The following is a 7,822-nucleotide window of genomic DNA, read 5'->3' on the forward strand; positions in this document are numbered from 1 at the left end:
TCGCCTGTCAGCACATTCTGCTCAGCACCACTGATGTGGGGCAGCTGTAATTACCCTGCCCAGGCTCCCTGCCACAGCAGTGCCCACAGTGCCGTGTCCTCCTGCAGCGGCAAGATCCCGGTGTGTGCACATGTGCTGCTAATTATCCCACTACCTGGGGACTTCCCTGCTGAGGCTGCTCTGATATCCCCCTTGCACAGGCAGCAAATGCCACCCACTGGTCCCTGGGTGCCAGCTGGGAGCTCCTCTTGGCTGCAGCATATTCCATAACCATAACAGAACCACAGCTGGGCATGGGGGCAGTGCCAAGACCCAAGCGGGGTGATGTTGTGCCCCACACTGCTGGAGACCAAATCCTGCATCTCCCTGGCTTCAGTCCACACCATCCTTGGCCTTCTCCAGCCCAGCATCATGTCCACCCCCATTGAGACAGAGCCCAACCTGCTATTGCTGCTGCCGTTGCCCTCCCCATTTTACCCCAAGATGATCTTCCTTCAGTCCTGCAGCTAAACCTCCTTCTCAGGATCCATGCACCCCAGTCCTGTGCACTGCTCCACTTCCCTCCTGCACCCTAGCAGCTCTCCCACAGCTGGCCTAGCCTCCCCACCTAGATCCTTGCTGCGAGCCAGCCCCAACCCATGTTTCAGGGTGGGATGCAGGATGCCCAGTGATCAGGGCAGCAGCACACATGAGCATGTGAGCCCAAGCAAGAATGGGGGGATGAACTGAAATTTAGGGAAGGTAAGAGACCCAGCACCAGATCTGTTTTGCCCCAGTCCTGTGCAGAGCTGCAGGGAGGACACCTCTCACCCTTGGCTGGCCAAAGAGGCTTTCTCCAAGGCAGAAAGGAGATGCACACAAGGGGCAGGGTTACAGCTGGTCCCAGCCCTCTGGGATTTACTAGTCTGGTGTGGGAAGGGCCTGGAAGCATTTCTTATTAAGACAGAGTCTACAGAGCAAGGATGGGTGAGGCAGGGTGCCCCCAAACCAGCTCCCTGCTTGCTGTCCGCTCCTCCACTAACATTCAGCCCCTCCACGGTCAGGTCTCCACATGGCTTCAGGTACATCTCCCCATGGTCACCACAAATGACCCCAGCTCCAGCTTGCCAAGGAGCCTCCATTTCTCCCTGCCCTGAGCTGCTCCCCATGAAGCTGGGGGACAGCCACCAGGACACCTTTTTGGGGCCAGGACATGGCTCGGTGGTGCAGGGGTGGAGAGCAGCATTGCACCCCGAGGTCTTAGCACTGAGCACCTTCCTCCTCCCCACAGAGCCATGGGGGTGCTGATGTCCAGGCAGCAGACAGTGAAGAAGGTGCAGAAGGTCAGCTTGGCTGTGTCGGCCTTTAAGGACGGGCTGTGGGAGCAGCCATTGACACAGTGGCAGTCAGAGGTGGGGGGCATGCACTGGGGGACCCTGGAGCAGGTGGTGCAGGAGGGAGAGGAGGAGGCATTGGCAGGGCCCTCCCAGCCAGAGGAGAACAGCACCAGCAAGGCAGCCTGGGAACAGCTGCTGAATGGCCGGGGCTTAGAGACGGAGGAGTTTGACTGAGCCAACAGGTTGACACCACTCACCTTCATCCAGCCCAAGCAGGAGCTGCATGATGACGAGCCCCCAGACATCAGCCTGGAGCAGCAGGAGCAGGTGAGCAGCTGGAGCACAGGGATGGGGCTGGAGATGCTCAGGGGAGAGCTCGGGAAATGTGGAAGTGTACCTGGTACCTGCCAGGCAGATAGCCTCCACAGGCACAGCAAAGCTCCACAGAGATGGTTCAGTGGGGCAGGGGGCCAGGGGCTGGGCTGGGCAGATGGAGATGCCATGCAACTGGTCAGACATGCCCTGGGAGGGACCCCAGGGTGTCTTGGAGAGGAGAGGTCACTTCTAGGCACAGACAGCTCCAGCTTTGGGGGATAGAGAAGGACCGTCTGATCTATGTGTTTGTCAGCCTACAGCCAGACAGCCTACAACTCAACCCGTCCATCCACACCTGAGACCCTTACAGCCCAGCCCATCTACAACCCAACAGCTTATCCACTCATGCCCACAGTCCTACAGCCTACCCATCCACACCCATGACCTTACCCATCCATCCACCCACCCCTACAAGACTACACCCCAGATCACCTTACAGTTTATCCATCCACACCTACAACCAGCCAACCCACAGATCAACACTTCCATCCACCCACACTACAACCCTAAAGACCAGCCAAACTATAATCCCACAGCCCAGCCATCTACACCTACCACTCTGCACCCTAGAGAACCTACAACTCCACAGCCCCTCCAACCCTACAGCCAGACCCATCCATCCTCCTCTAACCCTAACTGGCCAGCAAGTCAGCCATGCCCCATACAACCCCACCACCCACCTATTCCCTACACCAGCCCCACACAAACCCACCCTCCCATCCCCTCTGACCCCCAATGCTCATCCCCACCTGCAAAGCACTGCCCTGACCCCCACCTTGAGAAGCCAGCCCCCTGCCAACATTGCCTCTCTGAGCAGCTGCCCATCGCTTGCCAGGTCCTCAACGACGACATGCGTGAGATCTGCGAGGTGTGGACAGCTGAGAGCCTCTTCCCCTGTCATGTCTGCAGCCGGGTGTACCACGATGGCTGCCTGCACCACATGGGCTACCTGCGGAACAACAGTGCCATGGAGGCGATAGAGATGGCACACACCAAGACAGGCTGGAGCTGCTACTACTGTGTGAGTGCCTGGGGTGGGGGACACCGGGATTCTGCTGGGTGATGGGTGCTCCCCAGGGTACTGTGCCCCTTGTGGACATGAGCAGGGTCCCATGTCGCAGCCTTTTCTGGGGGTGATGGGGGATCTGCTGCTCCCCAGCTCCTGCCACCCACCTTGGCCTGATGGGGAGCCACCAGAAGACAGGGGACAGCAGCCCTTTGCCACCTCCCCACCCCAGCAGTCAGCCCCCAGCACCTTGGTGGGGGACATGACACCAGGGGGCCCACCACTGGGCACACAAGGAGCTGTGGCAGAGCTGGAATGGCGCCTGAAGTCATGGGGCATGAAGCCACCCCACTGCAGCACTCCAGGTGACACAGAACACCGCCCCTCTCTGCGTGCCCATACCCACGTACCTTCAAGGGATCCCAGTGCCGCGGCATGGCCAAGTGCTCCCCCTACTCCGTACCTTTGCCCGATGGCTCCTCTCTGCCTCCCACCCCAGGACAACCTCAGTCTCCTGCTGATGGAGGAAGAAATGTACAGCCTGATGGAGATCCTGCGGCAGTGCAAGATCATTCCAGGTGCAGACCCTTCCCACAGCAGGTCCCGGACACAGTCCTGGCCCCCAGGCTGAATGCTGCTGCTCCAGGGTGGGAATGTTGCCATTCCCCTGCCCGGTGGGAGGTAAAAGCTCTGCTAAGGCTGGCAGCTGATGGGGTCCCCGTTAGTGCAAGCAGAAGCAGGGAAGAGGAGGGATGGTGTGGGGGGGAGAATGCATGGTGCTCCCAGGGACCTGGAGAAAGGCTGGGTGCCCAAAATTGCCGTGCCTCTGAACCACCCTGCTTCGGGTCACCAGCCCCAGGTGATGCACGGGGCACCTTCAACCTCCCCGGGCCTCCCTGAGAGCTACCCCCCACTGTGGGAGGCATTGGCCTGCCAGCCTTGCACAGCCTCTGAGAAAGTGCTAGGCTTTGATGAAAAACAGGCCTTGGAAGAAAGATAAGAGGCTGTTGAGTTATGCCAAGGTGGCAGGGAAAAACAACGGACAGCTGCAACACTAAACTGTGGAAAAGTACTGAACTGCGAGAAGATGCTATCGCGAGAACAGCGCGTGAACAAGAGGGTGATTGGTCTGCACAGCACGTGTTAGAGTGGTCTTATGCCGATAGGAGAAAAGGTTGATAGCTGTCTAATTGCTGATTTGTTAACTATGAAGTAAGAGCTTTTCCGACAGCATCCGAGAGCATAAGTATGTATCATTGTAACAATAAACTCTCTCTTTCCCTCTGGATTTGTTCGGGAGTCCGTGCCTCAGTTGCCACACCCCACCATCTCCCTGCAGACCCTCCTCGCTGGGGTCTCTGGCAGGTGCTGGCAGGATGCTCCTGGGGAGGGCAAGGGCTATTGGGGAAGGCAGGTCCCCCTCCCTGGGCACTGCACAGCAAATCTGTCACCTGCAGAGCAGTTCTCTGCCCTGGACCCTGACAAGAAGGAGCACGTCAAGTGGCATGACTTCCTCTCCCACAAGTCCATCCAGCTGCTGCAGAAACTACAGCCACAGGTATAGCCACAGCACCCAGGGCCAGCACCCACAGCCGCAGCAACCATGGCTGTGGCACCCAGGGCTAGCTCCAACAGCTGGAACCCATTGCCATGTCACTCGGGGCTGGTTTCCACAGCTGGCAATCGTGGCCATGGCACACAGGGCCAGCTCCCATGGCCAGCACCCACAGCTGCAGCACCCGGGGCTGGCTACCACAGCTGGCACCCATGGCTGTGGCACGCAGAGTGGCAGACTCCCACAACATTGGGCATAGGAGCAGGGGGGTGAGCCCCTTCCCGTCTCTGCTCCCCCAGAATGCCCTGCTGTGGCTGCTGACAGCCAAGGAGCGGGAGTGGGCGCGGGTGGCCTTCCAGGCTCTTGACCAGGACAGTGATGGCTTCATCAGGGAGGGCGAGGACCACCAGTTCTGGCATGACTGGTTCCGCAAACACCAAAAGGAGACACTGTCCTGCAATGTCAGGTATGGGGGTGCCCACCTCGGGGGGTAGGGGGGGGTTCAGGGTGTGACATCCCTGCCAGGACTCCCACCACAGCCCCAGTACCCACTGAAGGGGCTTAGCATGCAAATGGGTGCCCCTCCTTTCCTGCCACCTCCCCCTCCACGGCCCTGCAGCCCTGCCCTGGCCCAGCATGTTCTCTTCCCCCCAATGCCACCATTTGAGGTGCAAGGAGGGGGGACAAAGGGCACCCTCCTCCCCCATGCAGCATCAGCTACATAGGGCCCATGTCAGAGAGCAGCCCTGCTAGTGATGCCTGCTAGCTGATGCCTGCAAGCAGTTGGTGATCATTGCTGTAAGGGGCTTCAGACGAGAATGCACCCAAGGACATACTTTTTGCATCTGTGATGGGTACATCCTGGGGAGGGCAAAGAAACCAACAGACACCTGTGGGAGCCAAAGATAAGAAAGCTGAGAAACTTTACAGACAGAGCAATGAGACAAGACGAGGCCTTATATGAAAAAAACCTCAGAGTTCATGGAAAGGACACTAAGAGACACCTCTTCAACAACCACTAGGGACCACCACAGACCACCGGAAACCCCCATGGAAGCCCCTCAGAGACCCTTCCCCAAATTTTAGTACGCTTGCGGAATGTATTAACATATGCATTAGATCCTCTGGAAATAGGTGTGTACTTCTCAGGAATTACATGAATATTCATTTCTGTTATTGTATATAATAAGTGTGCTTTTTTTCTTTCAGCATGCATGTTAGGTGGACTGATCCCCCGTGCATCCAGTGCTGCAATAAAGAATGCCCGCCTTCTAAAACTTCAAACTAAGCCTTAGTGAGTTCTTTTGAGACCGAATTTACGGTAACACTAACAGTGGCAGCAGCAAGAGCCAGGAGAAGACCCTACTGGCCATGGAGAAGGGGGAGGCCACGTAAGGCCAGGGGCGGTTTAGGGGGGCGGGTGGCACACCCCCCCCCCCCCCCCCCCCCCCCCCCCCCCCCCATTTTGGAGGAGACACTGAGGGAGCAGCAGCATCAGGAGGTAGCCAGCTGGTGGGCCTGCATCTGCCCTGCAGGCCCGTCGACTAGCCCAGCTTCCTGCAGGAGAACATTGCTTACATCCTGGCCACCTGCCCCAACAGCGCTGCCCTCCACCTGCAGCCCCTGCCCTAGACCTCTCCCGCTCCACAGTTCCATCTTGGGCTGGAAGGTCTCTCCCACTGCTGTGCTGCCACAGCAACCTAACCTGCCCTACCCTGCCCTGCCCTGCCCTGCCCCTCCATGGGCAGAGCTGGCCACCGATTGGCTAGCAAGGAAGGGCCCCTGCCTCCACTTCGGATTGGCCGTGAAGAGGATGGATGCCACGCTCTGATTGGCTGAGGGAGTGGGTGCAGCCCTGGGGTCTCTGATTGGTGGGGAGAAGTGGGGAGGGGCAAGAAGTGGTTCCAGTGCTCTTGCATCCCATGGGTCCTGCTGCCTGCTGTGGGGAGGGTTCCTGTAGCCAGGGATGTCGTAGGGCACAAGGGGCAGGGAACCTGCTGCTCCCATGATCCCTAGCCCCACAGCACCCCCTCACCCGCCAGGACCTGGAGCTGCCAGGGACCTGTATCCAGGGACCCCCCCCAGACAGAGCAGGGTCTGCCCTAGAGGAGCAGTGGGTCTTGCTCTGGTCCTGGTCCCAGGTCTGGGTAGTTATGGGGTGAGAGAGGAGTCCAGGACACAAGGTGGGGGCAGCCATGCCCCCTTCCCAGCCTCTTGCAGCGCAGCAGGGCATCATGGCTGAGCCTCTGCGTGCCACCAGCAGCAGCACCTGGGAGTCTGCAGCAAACACCAGCTCAGCTCATCAGCAGTATGAATCCTTGGGGAAGGGACATGGCTGACCCCTGCTTGGCCTCTTCCACATCCCTGCCCAGCTCCAACAGGGGCCAGAGCCCAGCAGGTCCATCCTTGCACACACAGCTCGTGGATGTGTCTTGGGAGTGTTTCCTGGCACGGCTTAACCCTGCCCTGCTGGGGACCAAGCATTTAATGCCAACAGCAATGGTGTGGGAAAGAGCATTGGGAACAGGAAGTGCCAGGAGGGATAGGAGGGTAAGATTGGCTGCACGGGAGCACTCCCCTGTGTCCCTCGTCCATCCTCCACTCCACCCCCCCCACCCCCCCGTCCTGCAGGATGCTCTCTGCCCAGTCGGCACTCCTGTCACACTCCAGCCCCACTCTCTCCTGCTTCCTCCCTGGCACAGCGAGCAGGCATCCCCACCTCATCAGGGGCATTAGTAGTCAGGGAGAGGAGGAGGAGGCAGAGCCCTCTGGAGTGTCAGCTGCAGGGATGAAGCACTTGCTGGGCAGAGGTGATGCCTAGTGGCCCTAAGGTGGGGACACACACTCAGCCTGCAGGCAGAGGATCAGGGACCCTTGGAAACCTTGACCCATGCACATCAGGTGGGGGGATGCCCAGCTCCCACAGCAGCTGCCCCCAGCCCCTCTGACCCCTTCCCCATGGCACCCTCAGCCTCTGCCCACCTGGTGTATGCACAGATGAGGCACACCTGCAGCAGCCCGGTTGCTCCCTCACCTCCATCTCCATTGCATCAGGGCACCATCCCTCTCAGCCCCCCTACCCCAGCCAGGGCACAGGTCCTGTCTTCAGGGACTCCTTCTGCTGCAAGGCCAGGAGGCACACCAGTGCCACAACACCTTCCTCCGCTGCCCTGGTTGCATTTCACACCGAGCTTGCCTGCCAGGCTGTATTGGGTTTGTGTATGGCAGGGTTTTGGTAGCAGGGGAGGTGGCTCCTGTGAGAAGCTTCTCGAAGCTCCCCTGGCTCCAAGTTAGACCTGCCTCTGGCCAAGGCCAAACCAATTAGCGATGGTGGCCACACCTCTGTGATAACGTATTTAAGAAGGGGAACCGGGGAGGAGGAGGAATTGTGAGGGAGATACCTATGCAAACACCAAGGTCAGTGGAAAAAAGGAGGAGGAAGGGGGGGAAGGTACACCAGAGCAGATATTCCCCTGCAGCCCGTGGTGAGAGGGCAGGCTGTGCCCCTGCAGCCCATGGAGGTCACCAGTGGAGCAGATGCTGACTTGCAGCCCATGGAGGACCCCACGC

General features: G+C 59.1%; 1 pseudogene; it reads left to right on the plus strand.

Annotated features, from left to right (window-relative positions):
• Positions 1-1,274: 1,274 nt before the first annotated feature.
• On the plus strand, positions 1,275-5,884 carry LOC141917598 (PHD finger protein 24-like; annotated as a pseudogene).
• The last annotated feature ends 1,938 nt before the right edge of the window (positions 5,885-7,822 follow it).

The sequence above is a fragment of the Strix aluco genome, chromosome W (genome assembly GCF_031877795.1).
Source record: "Strix aluco isolate bStrAlu1 chromosome W, bStrAlu1.hap1, whole genome shotgun sequence".
In the NCBI taxonomy this organism is placed as follows: domain Eukaryota; kingdom Metazoa; phylum Chordata; class Aves; order Strigiformes; family Strigidae; genus Strix; species Strix aluco.